At 47.6% G+C, this 26,818-nt stretch overlaps 1 protein-coding gene across 1 annotated transcript in view; it reads right to left on the reverse strand.

Moving 5' to 3' along the window:
• LOC142377904 (ral GTPase-activating protein subunit beta-like) overlaps window positions 1-26,818 on the reverse strand; it is a 139,841-nt gene that overhangs the window by 32,249 nt on the left and 80,774 nt on the right. The gene's annotated exons all lie outside the window — the stretch shown is intronic.

Raw genomic sequence — 26,818 nt, forward strand, 5'->3', positions numbered from 1 at the left:
GCTACCGGTTCTCTTCCTCCTTCTCCTGCTTTCACCTGCTCCGTGTGTCAGATGTTTAGTTACTCCTCTGCCTCCTTTAGCGATAATGGTACATGTAACAAATGTAGTCTTTTTGTAGTTTTGGAGGCGAGGTTATCTGAATTGGAAGCTCGGCTCTGCACTGTTGAAAATCAACCGATAGCGAGCCAGGCCCCTTTTGCCAGTGTGGAGCCACCTAGCGTAGCTAGCTCCATTAGCCGCCCCCAGGCAGAACCCGAGCAGCCGGGATTACATCGTGGCTGGGTGACTGTCAGGAAGAGGCATAGCTCTAAAGTCAAGCCCGTTGTTCACCATCGACCTGTCCACGCTTCTAACAGATTTTCCCCACTCAGCGACACACCCGCTGAGGATAAAACCCTGGTAATTGGCAGCTCTATAGTCAGAAACGTGGCATTAGAGGCACCAGCGGCCATAGTCAAATGCATTCCAGGGGCCAGAGCGGGCGACATAGAATCCTATTTAAAACTGCTGGCTAAGGATAAACGTAAATATGGTAAAATAGTTATTCACGTCGGCGTTAATGACACCCGGTTACGCCAATCGGAGGTCACTAAAATTAATGTTGCATCGGTGTGTGATTTTGCCAAAACAATGTCGGACTCCGTAGTTTTCTCTGGACCCCTGCCAAATCTGACCAGTGATGACATGTTTAGCCGCATGTCGTCTTACAATCGCTGGTTGTCTAGATGGTGTCCAGCAAACAACGTGGGCTACATAGATAATTGGCAATCTTTCTGGAGAAAACCTGGTCTGATGAGGAGAGACGGCATCCATCCCACTTTGGAAGGAGCAGCTCTCATTTCTAGAAATATGGATGAATTTATTTGCCACCCTAAAACATGACAACCCAGGGTTCAGACCAGGATGCAGAGTTGTAGTCTTACACACTTCTCTGCAGCTTCCCACCTACTGCTACCCACCCAATCAATTAACACAAAAGGAGCAAATCCTCTTGTGCAAAAAGAAATTATTAAAACAAAAACTTTAACTGAACAAAAACATCAAACTATTAAATGTGGTTTGCTGAATATCAGATCTCTCCTTTCGAAGTCTCTGTTAGTGAATGAGTTGATTTGTGATCATCATATTGATATATTTTGTCTTACAGAAACCTGGCTGCAGCAGGAGGATCATGTTAGCATTAATGAAGCAACTCCCTCTGACTGTTTAAACGTTCACGTTCCTCGAACCACAGGCAGAGGAGGAGGAGTGGCAGCTATTTTCAGATCAGGGTTACTCATCAGTCCCAGACCCAAGATTAGTTTGAGCTCTTTTGAATATCTGATTCTCAGTTTTTCCCACGCAAAGTGGAAATCCCAGAAACCTCTTGTGTTTGTTGTTGTGTATCGTCCACCTGGCCCTTATTCTGAGTTTCTGTCTGAATTCTCAGAGTTTTTATCCCAGTTAGTGCTGAGTACAGATAAAGTCATTGTAGTGGGTGACTTTAATATTCATGTAGATGTTGAAAATGACAGCCTGAATATGAACTTTAATTCTATATTAGACTCTATTGGATTTTCTCAGAGTGTTCACGGACCGACTCACTGCCTTAATCACACCCTTGATCTTGTGCTGACTTATGGCATTGAGAGTGAACAGTTAACAGTGTTCCCTCATAACCCTGTCTTATCTGACCATTTTCTGATAACCTTTGAGTTTACATTACTTGACTATACAGTTTCTGAGAAGAAATGTACGTATAGAAGGTGTTTATCAGAGGATGCTGTAACCAGATTTAAAGAATTAATTCCATCATCCTTTTCTTCACTGCCATGTGCAGATATGACAGAGGACGACTACATAAACTTTACTCCAGCAGCATTTGACTCTCTTGTTGACAGCACTATAGTTTCAATGCGTACAGCACTGGACAATGTTGCCCCTCTGAAAAGGAAGGTAATCAGTCAGAAGAGGTTGGCTCCTTGGTATAATTCACAGCTGCGTGCTTTAAAGCAGACTGCAAGAAAGCTGGAGAGACAGTGGCGTTCCTCTAATTTAGAAGAGTCTCAGTTAGTCTGGAAAGATAGTTTAATAACGTATAAGAAAGCCCTTCGTAAAGCTAGAACTGCTTATTATTCATCATTGATAGAAGAGAATAAGAATAATCCCAGGTTTCTTTTCAGCACTGTAGCCAGTCTGACTAAGAGTCCGAGCTCTGCTGAGCCAGTTATTCCTTTAACTCTCAGCAGTGATGATTTCATGAGCTTCTTTATTAATAAAATTGTTTCTATCAGAGAGAAGATTGATGGAGTCCTTCCCACTATTATCAGTGATGTATCATCAAGTACAGCAGCTTTAGAAGTATCTTTAGAACCTGATTTGTATTTAGACGGCTTCTGCCCAGTTGATCTCTCTGAACTAACAACAGCAATAGTCTCTTCTAAACCATCAACTTGTGTTTTAGACCCAATCCCAACCAGACTGTTCAAGGAGGTTTTCCCCTTAATTGACACTTCCATATTGGATTTGATCAATCTGTCTTTGTTGACAGGATATGTACCTCAGACTTTTAAGGTTGCTGTAATTAAACCTTTACTTAAAAAACCTACTCTTGATTCAGAAGTGTTGGCTCATTATAGACCTATATCCAATCTCCCTTTTATGTCTAAAGTTCTTGAAAAAATAGTTGCAGCTCAGCTTTGTGATCATTTACACAGAAATAATTTGTTTGAAGAGTTTCAGTCAGGATTCAGAGTGCATCATAGCACAGAAACAGCACTGCTGAAAGTTACCAATGATCTCCTCTTAGCCTCTGATAGCGGACTTGTGTCTGTGCTTGTCCTGTTGGATCTCAGTGCTGCATTTGATACGGTCGATCACAGTATCTTATTACACAGACTTGAACATGTTATTGGGATTAAAGGAACTGCATTAGGCTGGTTTAAGTCATATTTATCTGATAGATTTCAGTTTGTTCTTGTAAATGAAGAATCTTCCTCACACACCAGAGTAAGTCATGGAGTTCCCCAGGGTTCTGTGCTTGGACCGATTCTTTTTACTTTATACATGCTTCCATTAGGTAACATTATTAGACAGCATGGCATAAATTTCCATTGCTATGCTGATGATACTCAGCTGTACTTATCTATAAAACCAGATGAACCCAATAGGTTGGTCAGACTACAAGCATGTCTTAAAGACATAAAGACCTGGATGACTCAGAACTGTCTGCTGCTAAATTCAGACAAAACTGAAGTCGTTATCTTTGGACCTGAGCGTTTCAGGGAGAAATTGTCTAGCTATATAGTTACTCTAGATGGTATTTCCTTGGCTTCTAGTTCTACAGTGAGGAACCTTGGAGTTATTTTTGACCAGAACTTATCATTTGACTCGCATATAAAACAGGTTTCTAGGACTGCCTTCTTTCACCTTCGTAATATTGTTAAAATCAGGAACATCTTGTCTCAGAGTGATGCAGAAAAACTAATTCATGCATTTGTTACTTCAAGATTGGACTACTGTAATTCTTTATTATTGGGCTGTCCTACATATTCTCTGAAAAGCCTTCAGTTGATCCAAAATGCTGCAGCCAGAGTTTTGACGAGAACTAACAGCAGAGATCATATTTCTCCAGTTTTAGCTTCTCTTCATTGGCTCCCTGTTAAATTCAGAATAGAATTTAAGATTCTTCTCCTTACATATAAAGCTCTTAATGACCGAGCTCCATCATATCTTAAAGATCTCATTGTAAGATATTTTCCTAACAGAGCACTTCGTTCCCAAACTGCAGGTTTACTTGAGGTTCCCAGAGTTTCTAAAAGTAGAATGGGAGGCAGAGCCTTCAGTTATCAGGCCCCTCAATTGTGGAATAAGCTGCCAGTAAATGTCCGGGAAGCAGACACCCTTTCCACTTTTAAGACCAGGCTTAAAACTTTCCTTTTTGATAAAGCTTATAGTTAGGGATGGCTCAGGTGATCCTGAAACATCCCATAGTTAAGCTGCTATAGGCCTAGACTGCTGGGGGGCCTCATCTGACACACCTTTCCTCACTTTACTCTCTTTATGTATATGTGATATTATTGTGGTCATTAACTCGTGTTTCCCTGTTCCAACAGATATCCTTTGAATGGTGTTACAGTGCCGCCGTCGCGGTGGCCCCCTGCCCCCCTCCCCCCCCCTTTTTCTGTCTTCTCAAACCCCAGCTGGTCGAGGCGGATGGCCACCCTTCCTGAGTCTGGTTCTGCCAGAGGTTTCTTCCTGTTAAAAGGGAGTCGTTTCTCTCCACAGTCGCCTCAGGCACGCCGCTCAGGCCGGGAGATTGGACCGAAAAACAAAAAGTTTTCAGTGCAATCTGTTGGTTTTCTTAGCTAGGAAATTGTTTTTGAATTGGCTCTATATGAACGAATTGGATTATTTTATGAATTATGATTATTATTAATTAATTGAATTCCAATTGGCTTGAATTGGACTTACTATCTAAGTGCCTTGAGATGACATTTGTTGTATTTGGCGCTATATAAATAAAAATGAATTGAATTGAATTGAATTGGACCCAGGTTGTAGTGGTTGGACCTAGGTTGTAGTGGTTGGACCCAGGTTGTAGTCATTGGACCCAGGTTGTAGTGGTTGGACATAGGTTGTAGTGATTGGACCCAGGTTGTATTGGTTGGACCTATGTTGTAGTGATTGGACCCAGGTTGTAGTAGTTGGACCTAGGTTGTAGTGGTTGGACCTAGGTTGTAGTGGTTGAACCCAGGTTGTAGTGGTTGGACCAAGGTTGTAGTGGTTGGACCTAGGTTGTAGTGGTTGGACCCAGGTTGTAGTAGTTGGACCTAAGTTGTAGTGGTTGGACCTAGGTTGTAGTGGTTGGACCCAGGTTGTAGTAGTTGGACCTAAGTTGTAGTGATTGGACCTAGGTTGTAGTGATTGGACCCAGGTTGTAGTGGTTTGTCCCAGGTTGTAGTAATTGGACCCAGGTTGTAGTGGTTGGACCTAGGTTGTAGTGTTTGGACCCAAGTTGTAGTGGTTGGACCTAGGTTGTAGTGATTGGACCCAGGTTGCAGTAGTTGGACCTAGGTTGTAGTGGTTGGACCTAGGTTGTAGTGATTGGACCCAGGTTGTAGTGGTTGGACCTAGGTTGTAGTGACTGGACCCAGGTTGTAGTGGTTGGACCTAGGTTGTAGTGATTGGACCCAGGTTGTAGTGGTTGGACCTAGGTTGTGGTGGTTGGACCTAGGTTGTAGTGGTTGGACCTAGGTTGTAGTGGTTGGACCCAGGTTGTAGTAGTTGGACCTAATTTGTAGTGGTTGGACCTAGGTTGTAGTGATTGGACCCAGGTTGTAGTAGTTTGTCCCAGGTTGTAGTAATTGGACCCAGGTTGCAGTAGTTGGACCTAGGTTGTAGTGGTTGGACCTAGGTTGTAGTGATTGGGCCCAGGTTGCAGTAGTTGGACCTAGGTTGTAGTGGTTGGACCTAGGTTGTAGTGACTGGATCCAGGTTGTAGTAATTGGACCCATGTTGTAGTGGTTGGACCTAGGTTGTAGTGATTGGACCCAGGTTGTAGTGGTTGGACCTATGTTGTAGTGGTTGGACCTAGGTTGTAGTGATTGGACCCAGGTTGTAGTGGTTGGACCTAGGTTGTAGTGGTTGGACCCAGGTTGTAATGGTTAGACCTAGGTTGTAGTGGTTGGACTTAGGTTGTAGTGGTTGGACCCAGGTTGTAGTGGTTGGACTTAGGTTGTAGGGGTTAGACCCAGGTTGTAGTGGTTGGACTTAGGTTGTAGTGGTTAGACCCAGGTTGTAGTGGTTGGACCCAGGTTGTAGTGGTTAGACCTAGGTTGTAGTGGTTGGACCTAGGTTGTAGTGGTTGGACCCAGGTTGTAGTGGTTGGACGTAGGTTGTAGTGATTGGACCCAGGTTGTAGTGGTTGGACCCAGGTTGTAGTGGTTTGACCTAAGTTGTAGTGGTTGGACCTAGGTTGTAGTGGTTGGATCCTGGTTGTAGTGGTTGGACCCAGGTTGTAGTGGTTAGACCTAGGTTGTAGTGATTGGACCCAGGTTGTAGTGGTTGGACCCAGGTTGTAGTGGTTGGACCTAGGTTGTAGTGGTTGGATCCAGGTTGTAGTAGTTGGACCTAAGTTGTAGTGGTTGGACCTAGGTTGTAGTGATTGGTCCTAGGTTGTAGTAGTTGGACCCAGGTTGTAGTAATTGGAACCAGGTTGTAGTGGTTGGACTTAGGTTGTAGTGGTTGTACCTAGGTTTTAGTGATTGGACCCAGGTTGTAGTGGTTGGACCTAGGTTGTAGTGGTTGGACTTAGGTTGTAGTGGTTGGACCTAGGTTTTAGTAATTGGACCCAGGTTGTAGTGGTTGGACTTAGGTTGTAGTGGTTGGACCCAGGTTGTAGTAATTGGACCCAGGTTGTAGTGGTTGGACCTAGGTTTTAGTAATTGGACCCAGGTTGTAATGGTTGGACTTAGGTTGTAGTGGTTGGACCTAGGTTTTAGTGATTGGATCCAGGTTGTAGTAGTTGGACCTAAGTTGTAGTGGTTGGACTTAGGTTGTAGTGGTTGGACCTAGGTTTTAGTGATTGGACCCAGGTTGTAGTGGTTGGACCTAGGTTGTAGTGATTGGACCCAGGTTGCAGTTGTTGGACCTAGGTTGTAGTGGTTGGACCTAGGTTGTTGTGATAGGACCCTGGTTGTAGTGGTTGGACCTAGGTTGTAGTGGTTGGACCCACGTTGTAATCATTGGACCCAGGTTGTAGTGGTTGGACCTAAGTTGTAGTGGTTGGACCTAGGTTGTAGTGATTGGACCCAGGTTGTAGTGGTTTGTCCCAGGTTGTAGTAATTGGACCCAGGTTGTAGTGGTAGAACCTAGGTTGTAGTGTTTGGACCCAAGTTGTAGTGGTTGGACCTAGGTTGCAGTGATTGGACCCAGGTTGCAGTAGTTGGACCTAGGTTGTAGTGGTTGGACCTAGGTTGTAGTGATTGGACCCAGGTTGTAGTAATTGGACCCAGGTTGTAGTGGTTGGACCTAGGTTGTAGTGACTGGACCCAGGTTGTAGTGGTTGGACCTATGTTGTAGTGATTGGACCCAGGTTGTAGTGGTTGGACCTGGGTTGTAGTGGTTGGACCTAGGTTGTAGTGGTTGGACCCAGGTTGTAGTAGTTGGACCTAATTTGTAGTGGTTGGACCTAGGTTGTAGTGATTGGACCCAGGTTGTAGTAGTTTGTCCCAGGTTGTAGTAATTGGACCCAGGTTGCAGTAGTTGGACCTAGGTTGTAGTGGTTGGACCTAGGTTGTAGTGATTGGATCCAGGTTGTAGTAATTGGACCCATGTTGTAGTGGTTGGACCTAGGTTGTAGTGATTGGACCCAGGTTGTAGTGGTTGGACTTATGTTGTAGTGATTGGACCCAGGTTGTAGTAGTTGGACCCAGGTTGTAGTGGTTGGACCAAGGTTGTAGTGGTTGGACCCAGGTTGTAGTGGTTGGACCCAGGTTGTAGTGGTTTGTCCCAGGTTGTAATAATTGGACCCAGGTTGTAGTGGTTGGAACTAGGTTGTAGTGTTTGGACCAAAGTTGTATTGGTTGGACCTAGGTTGTAGTGGTTGGACCCAGGTTGTAGTGATTGGACCCAGGTTGTAGTGGTTGGACCTAGGTTGTAGTGGTTGGACCCAGGTTGTAGTGGTTAGACTTAGGTTGTAGTGGTTGGACATAGGTTGTAGTGGTTGGACCCAGGTTGTAGTGGTTGGACCTAGGTTGTAGTGGTTGGACACAGGTTGTAGTGGTTGGACCCAGGTTGTAGTGGTTGGACCTAGGTTGTAGTGGTTGGACCCAGGTTGTAGTGGTTAGACCTAGGTTGTAGTGGTTGGACTTAGGTTGTAGTGGTTGGACCCAGGTTGTAGTGGTTGGACTTAGGTTGTAGGGGTTAGACCCAGGTTGTAGTGGTTGGACTTAGGTTGTAGTGGTTGGACTTAGGTTGTAGTGGTTAGACCCAGGTTGTAGTGGTTGGACCTAGGTTGTAGTGGTTAGACCTAGGTTGTAGTGGTTGGACCTAGGTTGTAGTGGTTGGACCCAGGTTGTAGTGGTTGGACCTAGGTTGTAGTGGTTGGATCCTGGTTGTAGTGGTTGGACCCAGGTTGTAGTGGTTAGACCTAGGTTGTAGTGATTGGACCCAAGTTGTAGTGGTTGGACCCAGGTTGTAGTGGTTGGACCTAGGTTGTAGTGGTTGGATCCAGGTTGTAGTAGTTGGACCTAAGTTGTAGTGGTTGGACCTAGGTTGTAGTGATTGGTCCCAGGTTGTAGTAGTTGGACCCAGGTTGTAGTAATTGGACCCAGGTTGTAGTGGTTGGACCTAGGTTTTAGTGATTGGACCCAGGTTGTAGTGGTTGGACCTAGGTTGTAGTGATTGGACCCAGGTTGCAGTTGTTGGACCTAGGTTGTAGTGGTTGGACCTAGATTGTTGTGATTGGACCCAGGTTGTAGTGGTTGGACCTAGGTTGTAGTGGTTGGACCCAGGTTGTAGTCATTGGACCCAGGTTGTAGTGGTTGGACATAGGTTGTAGTGATTGGACCCAGGTTGTATTGGTTGGACCTAGGTTGTAGTGATTGGACCCAGGTTGTAGTAGTTGGACCTAGGTTGTAGTGGTTGGACCCAGGTTGTAGTGGTTGGACCAAGGTTGTAGTGGTTGGACCTAGGTTGTAGTGGTTGGACCCAGGTTGTAGTAGTTGGACCTAAGTTGTAGTGGTTGGACCTAGGTTGTAGTGGTTGGACCCAGGTTGTAGTAGTTGGACCTAAGTTGTAGTGGTTGGACCTAGGTTGTAGTGATTGGACCCAGGTTGCAGTAGTTGGACCTAGGTTGTAGTGGTTAGACCTAGGTTGTAGTGGTTGGACCTAGGTTGTAGTGGTTGGACCCAGGTTGTAGTGGTTGGACCTAGGTTGTAGTGGTTGGATCCTGGTTGTAGTGGTTGGACCCAGGTTGTAGTGGTTAGACCTAGGTTGTAGTGATTGGACCCAAGTTGTAGTGGTTGGACCCAGGTTGTAGTGGTTGGACCTAGGTTGTAGTGGTTGGATCCAGGTTGTAGTAGTTGGACCTAAGTTGTAGTGGTTGGACCTAGGTTGTAGTGATTGGTCCCAGGTTGTAGTAGTTGGACCCAGGTTGTAGTAATTGGACCCAGGTTGTAGTGGTTGGACCTAGGTTTTAGTGATTGGACCCAGGTTGTATTGGTTGGACCTAGGTTGTAGTGATTGGACCCAGGTTGTAGTAGTTGGACCTAGGTTGTAGTGGTTGGACCCAGGTTGTAGTGGTTGGACCAAGGTTGTAGTGGTTGGACCTAGGTTGTAGTGGTTGGACCCAGGTTGTAGTAGTTGGACCTAAGTTGTAGTGGTTGGACCTAGGTTGTAGTGGTTGGACCCAGGTTGTAGTAGTTGGACCTAAGTTGTAGTGGTTGGACCTAGGTTGTAGTGATTGGACCCAGGTTGCAGTAGTTGGACCTAGGTTGTAGTGGTTGGACCTAGGTTGTAGTGATTGGACCCAGGTTGTAGTAATTGGACCCAGGTTGTACTGGTTGGACCTAGGTTGTAGTGATTGGACCCAGGTTGTAGTGGTTGGACCTAGGTTGTAGTGATTGGACCCAGGTTGCAGTAGTTGGACCTAGGTTGTAGTGGTTGGACCTAGGTTGTAGTGATTGGACCCAGGTTGTAGTAATTGGACCCAGGTTGTAGTGGTTGGACCTAGGTTTTAGTGATTGGACCCAGGTTGTAGTGGTTGGACCTATGTTGTAGTGATTGGACCCAGGTTGTAGTGGTTGGACCTAGGTTGTAGTGGTTGGACCTAGGTTGTAGTGATTGGACCCAGATTGTATTAATTGGACCTAGGTTGTAGTGATTGGACCCAGGTTGTAGTGGTTGGACCTATGTTGTAGTGATTGGACCCAGGTTGTAGTGGTTGGACCTAGGTTGTAGTGATTGGACCCAGGTTGTAGTGGTTGGACCTAGGTTGTAGTGGTTGGACCTAGGTTGTAGTGATTGGACCCAGGTTGTAGTGGTTGGACCTATGTTGTAGTGATTGGACCCAGGTTGTAGTGGTTGGACCTAGGTTGTAGTGATTGGACCCAGGTTGCAGTGGTTGGACCTATGTTGTAGTGATTGGACCCAGGTTGTAGTGGTTGGACCCAGGTTGTAGTGGTTGGACCTAGGTTGTAGTGATTGGACCCAGGTTGTAGTGGTTGGACCAAGGTTGTAGTGGTTGGACCTAGGTTGTAGTGGTTGGACCCAGGTTGTAGTAGTTGGACCTAAGTTGTAGTGGTTGGACATAGGTTGTAGTGATTGGACCTAGGTTGTAGTGGTTGGACCTAGGTTGTAGTGGTTTGTCCCAGGTTGTAGTAATTGGACCCAGGTTGTAGTGGTTGGACCTAGGTTGTAGTGTTTGGACCCAAGTTGTAGTGGTTGGACCTAGGTTGTAGTGATTGGACCCAGGTTGCAGTAGTTGGACCTAGGTTGTAGTGGTTGGACCTAGGTTGTAGTGATTGGACCCAGGTTGTAGTAATTGGACCCAGGTTGTAGTGGTTGGACCTAGGTTGTAGTGATTGGACCCAGGTTGTAGTGGTTGGACCTATGTTGTAGTGATTGGACCCAGGTTGTAGTGGTTGGACCTAGGTTGTAGTGGTTGGACCTAGGTTGTAGTGGTTGGACCCAGGTTGTAGTGGTTGGACTTAGGTTGTAGTGGTTAGACCCAGGTTGTAGTGGTTGGACCTAGGTTGTAGTGGTTAGACCTAGGTTGTAGTGGTTGGACCTAGGTTGTAGTGGTTGGACCCAGGTTGTAGTGGTTGGACCTAGGTTCTAGTGGTTGGATCCTGGTTGTAGTGGTTGGACCCAGGTTGTAGTGGTTAGACCTAGGTTGTAGTGATTGGACCCAAGTTGTAGTGGTTGGACCCAGGTTGTAGTGGTTGGACCTAGGTTGTAGTGGTTGGATCCAGGTTGTAGTAGTTGGACCTAAGTTGTAGTGGTTGGACCTAGGTTGTAGTGATTGGTCCCAGGTTGTAGTAGTTGGACCCAGGTTGTAGTAATTGGACCCAGGTTGTAGTGGTTGGACCTAGGTTTTAGTGATTGGACCCAGGTTGTAGTGGTTGGACCTAGGTTGTAGTGATTGGACCCAGGTTGCAGTTGTTGGACCTAGGTTGTAGTGGTTGGACCTAGATTGTTGTGATTGGACCCAGGTTGTAGTGGTTGGACCTAGGTTGTAGTGGTTGGACATAGGTTGTAGTGATTGGACCCAGGTTGTATTGGTTGGACCTAGGTTGTAGTGATTGGACCCAGGTTGTAGTAGTTGGACCTAGGTTGTAGTGGTTGGACCCAGGTTGTAGTGGTTGGACCAAGGTTGTAGTGGTTGGACCTAGGTTGTAGTGGTTGGACCCAGGTTGTAGTAGTTGGACCTAAGTTGTAGTGGTTGGACCTAGGTTGTAGTGGTTGGACCCAGGTTGTAGTAGTTGGACCTAAGTTGTAGTGGTTGGACCTAGGTTGTAGTGATTGGACCCAGGTTGCAGTAGTTGGACCTAGGTTGTAGTGGTTAGACCTAGGTTGTAGTGGTTGGACCTAGGTTGTAGTGGTTGGACCCAGGTTGTAGTGGTTGGACCTAGGTTGTAGTGGTTGGATCCTGGTTGTAGTGGTTGGACCCAGGTTGTAGTGGTTAGACCTAGGTTGTAGTGATTGGACCCAAGTTGTAGTGGTTGGACCCAGGTTGTAGTGGTTGGACCTAGGTTGTAGTGGTTGGATCCAGGTTGTAGTAGTTGGACCTAAGTTGTAGTGGTTGGACCTAGGTTGTAGTGATTGGTCCCAGGTTGTAGTAGTTGGACCCAGGTTGTAGTAATTGGACCCAGGTTGTAGTGGTTGGACCTAGGTTTTAGTGATTGGACCCAGGTTGTAGTGGTTGGACCTAGGTTGTAGTGATTGGACCCAGGTTGCAGTTGTTGGACCTAGGTTGTAGTGGTCGGACCTAGGTTGTTGTGATTGGACCCAGGTTGTAGTGGTTGGACCTAGGTTGTAGTGGTTGGACCCAGGTTGTAGTCATTGGACCCAGGTTGTAGTGGTTGGACATAGGTTGTAGTGATTGGACCCAGGTTGTATTGGTTGGACCTAGGTTGTAGTGATTGGACCCAGGTTGTAGTAGTTGGACCTAGGTTGTAGTGGTTGGACCCAGGTTGTAGTGGTTGGACCAAGGTTGTAGTGGTTGGACCTAGGTTGTAGTGGTTGGACCCAGGTTGTAGTAGTTGGACCTAAGTTGTAGTGGTTGGACCTAGGTTGTAGTGGTTGGACCCAGGTTGTAGTAGTTGGACCTAAGTTGCAGTGGTTGGACCTAGGTTGTAGTGATTGGACCCAGGTTGCAGTAGTTGGACCTAGGTTGTAGTGGTTGGACCTAGGTTGTAGTGATTGGACCCAGGTTGTAGTAATTGGACCCAGGTTGTACTGGTTGGACCTAGGTTGTAGTGATTGGACCCAGGTTGTAGTGGTTGGACCTAGGTTGTAGTGATTGGACCCAGGTTGCAGTAGTTGGACCTAGGTTGTAGTGGTTGGACCTAGGTTGTAGTGATTGGACCCAGGTTGTAGTAATTGGACCCAGGTTGTAGTGGTTGGACCTAGGTTGTAGTGATTGGACCCAGGTTGTAGTGGTTGGACCTATGTTGTAGTGATTGGACCCAGGTTGTAGTGGTTGGACCTAGGTTGTAGTGGTTGGACCTAGGTTGTAGTGATTGGACCCAGGTTGTATTAATTGGACCCAGGTTGTAGTGGTTGGACCTAGGTTGTAGTGATTGGACCCAGGTTGTAGTGGTTGGACCTATGTTGTAGTGATTGGACCCAGGTTGTAGTGGTTGGACCTAGGTTGTAGTGATTGGACCCAGGTTGTAGTGGTTGGACCTAGGTTGTAGTGGTTGGACCTAGGTTGTAGTGATTGGACCCAGGTTGTAGTGGTTGGACCTATGTTGTAGTAATTGGACCCAGGTTGTAGTGGTTGGACCTAGGTTGTAGTGATTGGACCCAGGTTGCAGTGGTTGGACCTATGTTGTAGTGATTGGACCCAGGTTGTAGTGGTTGGACCCAGGTTGTAGTGGTTGGACCTAGGTTGTAGTGATTGGACCCAGGTTGTAGTGGTTGGACCAAGGTTGTAGTGGTTGGACCTAGGTTGTAGTGGTTGGACCCAGGTTGTAGTAGTTGGACCTAAGTTGTAGTGGTTGGACATAGGTTGTAGTGATTGGACCTAGGTTGTAGTGGTTGGACCTAGGTTGTAGTGGTTTGTCCCAGATTGTAGTAATTGGACCCAGGTTGTAGTGGTTGGACCTAGGTTGTAGTGTTTGGACCCAAGTTGTAGTGGTTGGACCTAGGTTGTAGTGATTGGACCCAGGTTGCAGTAGTTGGACCTAGGTTGTAGTGGTTGGACCTAGGTTGTAGTGATTGGACCCAGGTTGTAGTAATTGGAACCAGGTTGTAGTGGTTGGACCTAGGTTGTAGTGATTGGATCCAGGTTGTAGTGGTTGGACCTATGTTGTAGTGATTGGACCCAGGTTGTAGTGGTTGGACCTAGGTTGTAGTGGTTGGACCTAGGTTGTAGTGGTTGGACCCAGGTTGTAGTAGTTGGACCTAATTTGTAGTGGTTGGACCTAGGTTGTAGTGATTGGACCCAGGTTGTAGTAGTTTGTCCCAGGTTGTAGTAATTGGACCCAGGTTGCAGTAGTTGGACCTAGGTTGTAGTGGTCGGACCTAGGTTGTAGTGATTGGACCCAGGTTGCAGTAGTTGGACCTAGGTTGTAGTGGTTGGACCTAGGTTGTAGTGATTGGATCCAGGTTGTAGTAATTGGACCCATGTTGTAGTGGTTGGACCTAGGTTGTAGTGATTGGACCCAGGTTGTAGTGGTTGGACCTATGTTGTATTGATTGGACCCAGGTTGTAGTAGTTGGACCCAGGTTGTAGTGGTTGGACCTAGGTTGTAGTGGTTGGACCCAGGTTGTAGTGGTTGGACCAAGGTTGTAGTGGTTGGACCAAGGTTGTAGTGGTTGGACCAAGGTTGTAGTGGTTGGACCAAGGTTGTAGTGGTTGGACCTAGGTTGTAGTGGTTGGACCCAGGTTGTAGTAATTGGACCCAGGTTGTAGTGGTTGGACCTAGGTTGTAGTGATTGGACCCAGGTTGTAGTGGTTGGACCTATGTTGTAGTGATTGGACCCAGGTTGTAGTGGTTGGACCTAGGTTGTAGTGATTGGACCCAGGTTGTAGTGGTTGGACCCAGGTTGTAGTGGTTGGACCTATGTTGTAGTGATTGGACCCAGGTTGTAGTGGTTGGACCCAGGTTGTAGTGGTTGGACCCAGGTTGTAGTGGTTGGACCTAGGTTGTAGTGATTGGACCCAGGTTGTAGTGGTTGGACCTATGTTGTAGTGATTGGACCCAGGTTGTAGTGGTTGGACCTAGGTTGTAGTGGTTGGACCTAGGTTGTAGTGATTGGACCCAGGTTGTAGTGGTTGGACCAAGGTTGTAGTGGTTGGACCCAGGTTGCAGTGGTTGGACCAAGGTTGTAGTGGTTGGACCAAGGTTGTAGTGGTTGGACCTAGGTTGTAGTGGTTGGACCCAGGTTGTAGTAATTGGACCCAGGTTGTAGTGGTTGGACCTAGGTTGTAGTGATTGGACCCAGGTTGTAGTGGTTGGACCTATGTTGTAGTGATTGGACCCAGGTTGTAGTGGTTGGACCTAGGTTGTAGTGATTGGACCCAGGTTGTAGTGGTTGGACCCAGGTTGTAGTGGTTGGACCTATGTTGTAGTGATTGGACCCAGGTTGTAGTGGTTGGACCCAGGTTGTAGTAATTGGACCCAGGTTGTAGTGGTTGGACCTAGGTTGTAGTGATTGGACCCAGGTTGTAGTGGTTGGACCTATGTTGTAGTGATTGGACCCAGGTTGTAGTGGTTGGACCTAGGTTGTAGTGGTTGGACCTAGGTTGTAGTGATTGGACCCAGGTTGTATTAATTGGACCCAGGTTGTAGTGGTTGGACCTAGGTTGTAGTGATTGGACCCAGGTTGTAGTGGTTGGACCTAGGTTGTAGTGGTTGGACCTAGGTTGTAGTGATTGGACCCAGGTTGTAGTGGTTGGACCTATGTTGTAGTAATTGGACCCAGGTTGTAGTGGTTGGACCTAGGTTGTAGTGATTGGACCCAGGTTGCAGTGGTTGGACCTATGTTGTAGTGGTTGGACCCAGGTTGTAGTGGTTGGACCCAGGTTGTAGTGGTTGGACCTAGGTTGTAGTGATTGGACCCAGGTTGTAGTGGTTGGACCAAGGTTGTAGTGGTTGGACCTAGGTTGTAGTGGTTGGACCCAGGTTGTAGTAGTTGGACCTAAGTTGTAGTGGTTGGACATAGGTTGTAGTGATTGGACCCTGGTTGTAGTGGTTTGACCTAAGTTGTAGTGATTGGACCCAGGTTGCAGTAGTTGGACCTAGGTTGTAGTGGTTGGACCTAGGTTGTAGTGGTTTGTCCCAGGTTGTAGTAATTGGACCCAGGTTGTAGTGGTTGGACCTAGGTTGTAGTGTTTGGACCCAGGTTGTAGTGGTTGGACCTAGGTTGTAGTGATTGGACCCAGGTTGCAGTAGTTGGACCTAGGTTGTAGTGGTTGGACCTAGGTTGTAGTGATTGGACCCAGGTTGTAGTAATTGGACCCAGGTTGTAGTGGTTGGACCTAGGTTGTAGTGATTGGACCCAGGTTGTAGTGGTTGGACCTATGTTGTAGTGATTGGACCCAGGTTGTAGTTGTTGGACCTAGGTTGTAGTGGTTGGACCTAGGTTGTAGTGGTTGGACCTAGGTTGTAGTGGTTGGACCCAGGTTGTAGTAGTTGGACCTAATTTGTAGTGGTTGGACCTAGGTTGTAGTGATTGGACCCAGGTTGTAGTAGTTTGTCCCAGGTTGTAGTAATTGGACCCAGGTTGCAGTAGTTGGACCTAGGTTGTAGTGGTCGGACCTAGGTTGTAGTGATTGGACCCAGGTTGCAGTAGTTGGACCTAGGTTGTAGTGGTTGGACCTAGGTTGTAGTGATTGGATCCAGGTTGTAGTAATTGGACCCATGTTGTAGTGGTTGGACCTAGGTTGTAGTGATTGGACCCAGGTTGTAGTGGTTGGACCTATGTTGTAGTGATTGGACCCAGGTTGTAGTAGTTGGACCCAGGTTGTAGTGGTTGGACCTAGGTTGTAGTGGTTGGACCCAGGTTGTAGTGGTTGGACCAAGGTTGTAGTGGTTGGACCAAGGTTGTAGTGGTTGGACCTAGGTTGTAGTGGTTGGACCAAGGTTGTAGTGGTTGGACCAAGGTTGTAGTAGTTGGACCTAAGTTGTAGTGGTTGGACCTAGGTTGTAGTGATTGGACCCAGGTTGTAGTGGTTGGACCAAGGTTGTAGTGGTTGGACCAAGGTTGTAGTGGTTGGACCTAGGTTGTAGTGGTTGGACCTAGGTTGTAGTAATTGGACCCAGGTTGTAGTGGTTGGACCTAGGTTGTAGTGATTGGACCCAGGTTGTAGTGGTTGGACCTATGTTGTAGTGATTGGACCCAGGTTGTAGTGGTTGGACCTAGGTTGTAGTGATTGGACCCAGGTTGTAGTGGTTGGACCTAGGTTGTAGTGATTGGACCCAGGTTGTAGTGGTTGGACCTATGTTGTAGTAATTGGACCCAGGTTGTAGTGGTTGGACCTAGGTTGTAGTGATTGGACCCAGGTTGTAGTGGTTGGACCTATGTTGTAGTGATTGGACCCAGGTTGTAGTGGTTGGACCTAGGTTGTAGTGGTTGGACCTAGGTTGTAGTGATTGGACCCAGGTTGTAGCAGTTGGACCTAGGTTGTAGTGGTTGGACCCAGGTTGTAGTGGTTGGACCAAGGTTGTAGTGGTTGGACCCAGGTTGTAGTAGTTGGACCTAAGTTGTAGTGGTTGGACCTAGGTTGTAGTGGTTGGACCCAGGTTGTAGTAGTTGGACCTAAGTTGTAGTGGTTGGACCCAGGTTGTAGTGGTTTGACCTAAGTTGTAGTGATTGGACCCAGGTTGCAGTAGTTGGACCTATGTTGTAGTGGTTGGACCTAGGTTGTAGTGGTTTGTCCCAGGTTGTAGTAATTGGACCCAGGTTGTAGTGGTTGGACCTAGGTTGTAGTGTTTGGACCCAAGTTGTAGTGGTTGGACCTAGGTTGTAGTGATTGGACCCAGGTTGCAGTAGTTGGACCTAGGTTGTAGTGGTTGGACCTAGGTTGTAGTGATTGGACCCAGGTTGCAGTAATTGGACCCAGGTTGTAGTGGTTGGACCTAGGTTGTAGTGATTGGACCCAGGTTGTAGTGGTTGGACCTATGTTGTAGTGATTGGACCCAGGTTGTAGTGGTTGGACCTAGGTTGTAGTGGTTGGACCTAGGTTTTAGTGGTTGGACCCAGGTTGTAGTAGTTGGACCTAATTTGTAGTGGTTGGACCTAGGTTGTAGTGATTGGACCCAGGTTGTAGTAGTTTGTCCCAGGTTGTAGTAATTCGACCCAGGTTGCAGTAGTTGGACCTAGGTTGTAGTGGTCGGACCTAGGTTGTAGTGATTGGACCCAGGTTGCAGTAGTTGGACCTAGGTTGTAGTGGTTGGACCTAGGTTGTAGTGATTGGATCCAGGTTGTAGTAATTGGACCCATGTTGTAGTGGTTGGACCTAGGTTGTAGTGATTGGACCCAGGTTGTAGTGGTTGGACCTATGTTGTAGTGATTGGACCCAGGTTGTAGTAGTTGGACCCAGGTTGTAGTGGTTGGACCTAGGTTGTAGTGGTTGGACCCAGGTTGTAGTGGTTGGACCAAGGTTGTAGTGGTTGGACCAAGGTTGTAGTGGTTGGACCAAGGTTGTAGTGGTTGGACCAAGGTTGTAGTGGTTGGACCTAGGTTGTAGTGGTTGGACCCAGGTTGTAGTAGTTGGACCTAAGTTGTAGTGGTTGGACCTAGGTTGTAGTGGTTGGACCCAGGTTGTAGTAGTTGGACCTAAGTTGTAGTGGTTGGACCTAGGTTGTAGTGATTGGACCCAGGTTGCAGTAGTTGGACCTAGGTTGTAGTGGTTAGACCTAGGTTGTAGTGGTTGGACCTAGGTTGTAGTGGTTGGACCCAGGTTGTAGTGGTTGGACCTAGGTTGTAGTGGTTGGATCCTGGTTGTAGTGGTTGGACCCAGGTTGTAGTGGTTAGACCTAGGTTGTAGTGATTGGACCCAAGTTGTAGTGGTTGGACCCAGGTTGTAGTGGTTGGACCTAGGTTGTAGTGGTTGGATCCAGGTTGTAGTAGTTGGACCTAAGTTGTAGTGGTTGGACCTAGGTTGTAGTGATTGGTCCCAGGTTGTAGTAGTTGGACCCAGGTTGTAGTAATTGGACCCAGGTTGTAGTGGTTGGACCTAGGTTTTAGTGATTGGACCCAGGTTGTAGTGGTTGGACCTAGGTTGTAGTGATTGGACCCAGGTTGCAGTTGTTGGACCTAGGTTGTAGTGGTCGGACCTAGGTTGTTGTGATTGGACCCAGGTTGTAGTGGTTGGACCTAGGTTGTAGTGGTTGGACCCAGGTTGTAGTCATTGGACCCAGGTTGTAGTGGTTGGACATAGGTTGTAGTGATTGGACCCAGGTTGTATTGGTTGGACCTAGGTTGTAGTGATTGGACCCAGGTTGTAGTAGTTGGACCTAGGTTGTAGTGGTTGGACCCAGGTTGTAGTGGTTGGACCAAGGTTGTAGTGGTTGGACCTAGGTTGTAGTGGTTGGACCCAGGTTGTAGTAGTTGGACCTAAGTTGTAGTGGTTGGACCTAGGTTGTAGTGGTTGGACCCAGGTTGTAGTAGTTGGACCTAAGTTGTAGTGGTTGGACCTAGGTTGTAGTGATTGGACCCAGGTTGCAGTAGTTGGACCTAGGTTGTAGTGGTTGGACCTAGGTTGTAGTGATTGGACCCAGGTTGTAGTAATTGGACCCAGGTTGTACTGGTTGGACCTAGGTTGTAGTGATTGGACCCAGGTTGTAGTGGTTGGACCTAGGTTGTAGTGATTGGACCCAGGTTGCAGTAGTTGGACCTAGGTTGTAGTGGTTGGACCTAGGTTGTAGTGATTGGACCCAGGTTGTAGTAATTGGACCCAGGTTGTAGTGGTTGGACCTAGGTTGTAGTGATTGGACCCAGGTTGTAGTGGTTGGACCTATGTTGTAGTGATTGGACCCAGGTTGTAGTGGTTGGACCTAGGTTGTAGTGGTTGGACCTAGGTTGTAGTGATTGGACCCAGGTTGTATTAATTGGACCCAGGTTGTAGTGGTTGGACCTAGGTTGTAGTGATTGGACCCAGGTTGTAGTGGTTGGACCTATGTTGTAGTGATTGGACCCAGGTTGTAGTGGTTGGACCTAGGTTGTAGTGATTGGACCCAGGTTGTAGTGGTTGGACCTAGGTTGTAGTGGTTGGACCTAGGTTGTAGTGATTGGACCCAGGTTGTAGTGGTTGGACCTATGTTGTAGTAATTGGACCCAGGTTGTAGTGGTTGGACCTAGGTTGTAGTGATTGGACCCAGGTTGCAGTGGTTGGACCTATGTTGTAGTGATTGGACCCAGGTTGTAGTGGTTGGACCCAGGTTGTAGTGGTTGGACCTAGGTTGTAGTGATTGGACCCAGGTTGTAGTGGTTGGACCAAGGTTGTAGTGGTTGGACCTAGGTTGTAGTGGTTGGACCCAGGTTGTAGTAGTTGGACCTAAGTTGTAGTGGTTGGACATAGGTTGTAGTGATTGGACCTAGGTTGTAGTGGTTGGACCTAGGTTGTAGTGGTTTGTCCCAGATTGTAGTAATTGGACCCAGGTTGTAGTGGTTGGACCTAGGTTGTAGTGTTTGGACCCAAGTTGTAGTGGTTGGACCTAGGTTGTAGTGATTGGACCCAGGTTGCAGTAGTTGGACCTAGGTTGTAGTGGTTGGACCTAGGTTGTAGTGATTGGACCCAGGTTGTAGTAATTGGAACCAGGTTGTAGTGGTTGGACCTAGGTTGTAGTGATTGGATCCAGGTTGTAGTGGTTGGACCTATGTTGTAGTGATTGGACCCAGGTTGTAGTGGTTGGACCTAGGTTGTAGTGGTTGGACCTAGGTTGTAGTGGTTGGACCCAGGTTGTAGTAGTTGGACCTAATTTGTAGTGGTTGGACCTAGGTTGTAGTGATTGGACCCAGGTTGTAGTAGTTTGTCCCAGGTTGTAGTAATTGGACCCAGGTTGCAGTAGTTGGACCTAGGTTGTAGTGGTCGGACCTAGGTTGTAGTGATTGGACCCAGGTTGCAGTAGTTGGACCTAGGTTGTAGTGGTTGGACCTAGGTTGTAGTGATTGGATCCAGGTTGTAGTAATTGGACCCATGTTGTAGTGGTTGGACCTAGGTTGTAGTGATTGGACCCAGGTTGTAGTGGTTGGACCTATGTTGTATTGATTGGACCCAGGTTGTAGTAGTTGGACCCAGGTTGTAGTGGTTGGACCTAGGTTGTAGTGGTTGGACCCAGGTTGTAGTGGTTGGACCAAGGTTGTAGTGGTTGGACCAAGGTTGTAGTGGTTGGACCAAGGTTGTAGTGGTTGGACCAAGGTTGTAGTGGTTAGACCAAGGTTGTAGTGGTTGGACCTAGGTTGTAGTGGTTGGACCCAGGTTGTAGTAATTGGACCCAGGTTGTAGTGGTTGGACCTAGGTTGTAGTGATTGGACCCAGGTTGTAGTGGTTGGACCTATGTTGTAGTGATTGGACCCAGGTTGTAGTGGTTGGACCTAGGTTGTAGTGATTGGACCCAGGTTGTAGTGGTTGGACCCAGGTTGTAGTGGTTGGACCTATGTTGTAGTGATTGGACCCAGGTTGTAGTGGTTGGACCTAGGTTGTAGTGATTGGACCCAGGTTGTAGTGGTTGGACCTATGTTGTAGTGATTGGACCCAGGTTGTAGTGGTTGGACCTAGGTTGTAGTGGTTGGACCTAGGTTGTAGTGATTGGACCCAGGTTGTATTAATTGGACCCAGGTTGTAGTGGTTGGACCTAGGTTGTAGTGATTGGACCCAGGTTGTAGTGGTTGGACCTATGTTGTAGTGATTGGACCCAGGTTGTAGTGGTTGGACCTAGGTTGTAGTGATTGGACCCAGGTTGTAGTGGTTGGACCCAGGTTGTAGTGGTTGGGCCTATGTTGTAGTGATTGGACCCAGGTTGTAGTGGTTGGACCCAGGTTGTAGTGGTTGGACCCAGGTTGTAGTGGTTGGACCTAGGTTGTAGTGATTGGACCCAGGTTGTAGTGGTTGGACCTATGTTGTAGTGATTGGACCCAGGTTGTAGTGGTTGGACCTAGGTTGTAGTGGTTGGACCTAGGTTGTAGTGATTGGACCCAGGTTGTAGTGGTTGGACCAAGGTTGTAGTGGTTGGACCCAGGTTGCAGTGGTTGGACCAAGGTTGTAGTGGTTGGACCAAGGTTGTAGTGGTTGGACCTAGGTTGTAGTGGTTGGACCCAGGTTGTAGTAATTGGACCCAGGTTGTAGTGGTTGGACCTAGGTTGTAGTGATTGGACCCAGGTTGTAGTGGTTGGACCTATGTTGTAGTGATTGGACCCAGGTTGTAGTGGTTGGACCTAGGTTGTAGTGATTGGACCCAGGTTGTAGTGGTTGGACCCAGGTTGTAGTGGTTGGACCTATGTTGTAGTGATTGGACCCAGGTTGTAGTGGTTGGACCCAGGTTGTAGTAATTGGACCCAGGTTGTAGTGGTTGGACCTAGGTTGTAGTGATTGGACCCAGGTTGTAGTGGTTGGACCTATGTTGTAGTGATTGGACCCAGGTTGTAGTGGTTGGACCTAGGTTGTAGTGGTTGGACCTAGGTTGTAGTGATTGGACCCAGGTTGTATTAATTGGACCCAGGTTGTAGTGGTTGGACCTAGGTTGTAGTGATTGGACCCAGGTTGTAGTGGTTGGACCTAGGTTGTAGTGGTTGGACCTAGGTTGTAGTGATTGGACCCAGGTTGTAGTGGTTGGACCTATGTTGTAGTAATTGGACCCAGGTTGTAGTGGTTGGACCTAGGTTGTAGTGATTGGACCCAGGTTGCAGTGGTTGGACCTATGTTGTAGTGGTTGGACCCAGGTTGTAGTGGTTGGACCCAGGTTGTAGTGGTTGGACCTAGGTTGTAGTGATTGGACCCAGGTTGTAGTGGTTGGACCAAGGTTGTAGTGGTTGGACCTAGGTTGTAGTGGTTGGACCCAGGTTGTAGTAGTTGGACCTAAGTTGTAGTGGTTGGACATAGGTTGTAGTGATTGGACCCTGGTTGTAGTGGTTTGACCTAAGTTGTAGTGATTGGACCCAGGTTGCAGTAGTTGGACCTAGGTTGTAGTGGTTGGACCTAGGTTGTAGTGGTTTGTCCCAGGTTGTAGTAATTGGACCCAGGTTGTAGTGGTTGGACCTAGGTTGTAGTGTTTGGACCCAAGTTGTAGTGGTTGGACCTAGGTTGTAGTGATTGGACCCAGGTTGCAGTAGTTGGACCTAGGTTGTAGTGGTTGGACCTAGGTTGTAGTGATTGGACCCAGGTTGTAGTAATTGGACCCAGGTTGTAGTGGTTGGACCTAGGTTGTAGTGATTGGACCCAGGTTGTAGTGGTTGGACCTATGTTGTAGTGATTGGACCCAGGTTGTAGTTGTTGGACCTAGGTTGTAGTGGTTGGACCTAGGTTGTAGTGGTTGGACCTAGGTTGTAGTGGTTGGACCCAGGTTGTAGTAGTTGGACCTAATTTGTAGTGGTTGGACCTAGGTTGTAGTGATTGGACCCAGGTTGTAGTAGTTTGTCCCAGGTTGTAGTAATTGGACCCAGGTTGCAGTAGTTGGACCTAGGTTGTAGTGGTCGGACCTAGGTTGTAGTGATTGGACCCAGGTTGCAGTAGTTGGACCTAGGTTGTAGTGGTTGGACCTAGGTTGTAGTGATTGGATCCAGGTTGTAGTAATTGGACCCATGTTGTAGTGGTTGGACCTAGGTTGTAGTGATTGGACCCAGGTTGTAGTGGTTGGACCTATGTTGTAGTGATTGGACCCAGGTTGTAGTAGTTGGACCCAGGTTGTAGTGGTTGGACCTAGGTTGTAGTGGTTGGACCCAGGTTGTAGTGGTTGGACCAAGGTTGTAGTGGTTGGACCAAGGTTGTAGTGGTTGGACCTAGGTTGTAGTGGTTGGACCAAGGTTGTAGTGGTTGGACCAAGGTTGTAGTAGTTGGACCTAAGTTGTAGTGGTTGGACCTAGGTTGTAGTGATTGGACCCAGGTTGTAGTGGTTGGACCAAGGTTGTAGTGGTTGGACCAAGGTTGTAGTGGTTGGACCTAGGTTGTAGTGGTTGGACCTAGGTTGTAGTAATTGGACCCAGGTTGTAGTGGTTGGACCTAGGTTGTAGTGATTGGACCCAGGTTGTAGTGGTTGGACCTATGTTGTAGTGATTGGACCCAGGTTGTAGTGGTTGGACCTAGGTTGTAGTGATTGGACCCAGGTTGTAGTGGTTGGACCCAGGTTGTAGTGGTTGGACCTAGGTTGTAGTGATTGGACCCAGGTTGTAGTGGTTGGACCTATGTTGTAGTAATTGGACCCAGGTTGTAGTGGTTGGACCTAGGTTGTAGTGATTGGACCCAGGTTGTAGTGGTTGGACCTATGTTGTAGTGATTGGACCCAGGTTGTAGTGGTTGGACCTAGGTTGTAGTGGTTGGACCTAGGTTGTAGTGATTGGACCCAGGTTGTAGCAGTTGGACCTAGGTTGTAGTGGTTGGACCCAGGTTGTAGTGGTTGGACCAAGGTTGTAGTGGTTGGACCCAGGTTGTAGTAGTTGGACCTAAGTTGTAGTGGTTGGACCTAGGTTGTAGTGGTTGGACCCAGGTTGTAGTAGTTGGACCTAAGTTGTAGTGGTTGGACCCAGGTTGTAGTGGTTTGACCTAAGTTGTAGTGATTGGACCCAGGTTGCAGTAGTTGGACCTATGTTGTAGTGGTTGGACCTAGGTTGTAGTGGTTTGTCCCAGGTTGTAGTAATTGGACCCAGGTTGTAGTGGTTGGACCTAGGTTGTAGTGTTTGGACCCAAGTTGTAGTGGTTGGACCTAGGTTGTAGTGATTGGACCCAGGTTGCAGTAGTTGGACCTAGGTTGTAGTGGTTGGACCTAGGTTGTAGTGATTGGACCCAGGTTGCAGTAATTGGACCCAGGTTGTAGTGGTTGGACCTAGGTTGTAGTGATTGGACCCAGGTTGTAGTGGTTGGACCTATGTTGTAGTGATTGGACCCAGGTTGTAGTGGTTGGACCTAGGTTGTAGTGGTTGGACCTAGGTTTTAGTGGTTGGACCCAGGTTGTAGTAGTTGGACCTAATTTGTAGTGGTTGGACCTAGGTTGTAGTGATTGGACCCAGGTTGTAGTAGTTTGTCCCAGGTTGTAGTAATTCGACCCAGGTTGCAGTAGTTGGACCTAGGTTGTAGTGGTCGGACCTAGGTTGTAGTGATTGGACCCAGGTTGCAGTAGTTGGACCTAGGTTGTAGTGGTTGGACCTAGGTTGTAGTGATTGGATCCAGGTTGTAGTAATTGGACCCATGTTGTAGTGGTTGGACCTAGGTTGTAGTGATTGGACCCAGGTTGTAGTGGTTGGACCTATGTTGTAGTGATTGGACCCAGGTTGTAGTAGTTGGACCCAGGTTGTAGTGGTTGGACCTAGGTTGTAGTGGTTGGACCCAGGTTGTAGTGGTTGGACCAAGGTTGTAGTGGTTGGACCAAGGTTGTAGTGGTTGGACCAAGGTTGTAGTGGTTGGACCAAGGTTGTAGTGGTTGGACCTAGGTTGTAGTGGTTGGACCCAGGTTGTAGTAGTTGGACCTAAGTTGTAGTGGTTGGACCTAGGTTGTAGTGGTTGGACCCAGGTTGTAGTAGTTGGACCTAAGTTGTAGTGGTTGGACCTAGGTTGTAGTGATTGGACCCAGGTTGCAGTAGTTGGACCTAGGTTGTAGTGGTTAGACCTAGGTTGTAGTGGTTGGACCTAGGTTGTAGTGGTTGGACCCAGGTTGTAGTGGTTGGACCTAGGTTGTAGTGGTTGGATCCTGGTTGTAGTGGTTGGACCCAGGTTGTAGTGGTTAGACCTAGGTTGTAGTGATTGGACCCAAGTTGTAGTGGTTGGACCCAGGTTGTAGTGGTTGGACCTAGGTTGTAGTGGTTGGATCCAGGTTGTAGTAGTTGGACCTAAGTTGTAGTGGTTGGACCTAGGTTGTAGTGATTGGTCCCAGGTTGTAGTAGTTGGACCCAGGTTGTAGTAATTGGACCCAGGTTGTAGTGGTTGGACCTAGGTTTTAGTGATTGGACCCAGGTTGTAGTGGTTGGACCTAGGTTGTAGTGATTGGACCCAGGTTGCAGTTGTTGGACCTAGGTTGTAGTGGTCGGACCTAGGTTGTTGTGATTGGACCCAGGTTGTAGTGGTTGGACCTAGGTTGTAGTGGTTGGACCCAGGTTGTAGTCATTGGACCCAGGTTGTAGTGGTTGGACATAGGTTGTAGTGATTGGACCCAGGTTGTATTGGTTGGACCTAGGTTGTAGTGATTGGACCCAGGTTGTAGTAGTTGGACCTAGGTTGTAGTGGTTGGACCCAGGTTGTAGTGGTTGGACCAAGGTTGTAGTGGTTGGACCTAGGTTGTAGTGGTTGGACCCAGGTTGTAGTAGTTGGACCTAAGTTGTAGTGGTTGGACCTAGGTTGTAGTGGTTGGACCCAGGTTGTAGTAGTTGGACCTAAGTTGTAGTGGTTGGACCTAGGTTGTAGTGATTGGACCCAGGTTGCAGTAGTTGGACCTAGGTTGTAGTGGTTGGACCTAGGTTGTAGTGATTGGACCCAGGTTGTAGTAATTGGACCCAGGTTGTACTGGTTGGACCTAGGTTGTAGTGATTGGACCCAGGTTGTAGTGGTTGGACCTAGGTTGTAGTGATTGGACCCAGGTTGCAGTAGTTGGACCTAGGTTGTAGTGGTTGGACCTAGGTTGTAGTGATTGGACCCAGGTTGTAGTAATTGGACCCAGGTTGTAGTGGTTGGACCTAGGTTGTAGTGATTGGACCCAGGTTGTAGTGGTTGGACCTATGTTGTAGTGATTGGACCCAGGTTGTAGTGGTTGGACCTAGGTTGTAGTGGTTGGACCTAGGTTGTAGTGATTGGACCCAGGTTGTATTAATTGGACCCAGGTTGTAGTGGTTGGACCTAGGTTGTAGTGATTGGACCCAGGTTGTAGTGGTTGGACCTATGTTGTAGTGATTGGACCCAGGTTGTAGTGGTTGGACCTAGGTTGTAGTGATTGGACCCAGGTTGTAGTGGTTGGACCTAGGTTGTAGTGGTTGGACCTAGGTTGTAGTGATTGGACCCAGGTTGTAGTGGTTGGACCTATGTTGTAGTAATTGGACCCAGGTTGTAGTGGTTGGACCTAGGTTGTAGTGATTGGACCCAGGTTGCAGTGGTTGGACCTATGTTGTAGTGATTGGACCCAGGTTGTAGTGGTTGGACCCAGGTTGTAGTGGTTGGACCTAGGTTGTAGTGATTGGACCCAGGTTGTAGTGGTTGGACCAAGGTTGTAGTGGTTGGACCTAGGTTGTAGTGGTTGGACCCAGGTTGTAGTAGTTGGACCTAAGTTGTAGTGGTTGGACATAGGTTGTAGTGATTGGACCTAGGTTGTAGTGGTTGGACCTAGGTTGTAGTGGTTTGTCCCAGATTGTAGTAATTGGACCCAGGTTGTAGTGGTTGGACCTAGGTTGTAGTGTTTGGACCCAAGTTGTAGTGGTTGGACCTAGGTTGTAGTGATTGGACCCAGGTTGCAGTAGTTGGACCTAGGTT

Source organism: Odontesthes bonariensis, chromosome 3, assembly GCF_027942865.1.
Source record: "Odontesthes bonariensis isolate fOdoBon6 chromosome 3, fOdoBon6.hap1, whole genome shotgun sequence".
NCBI classification, from domain to species: Eukaryota; Metazoa; Chordata; class Actinopteri; order Atheriniformes; family Atherinopsidae; genus Odontesthes; species Odontesthes bonariensis.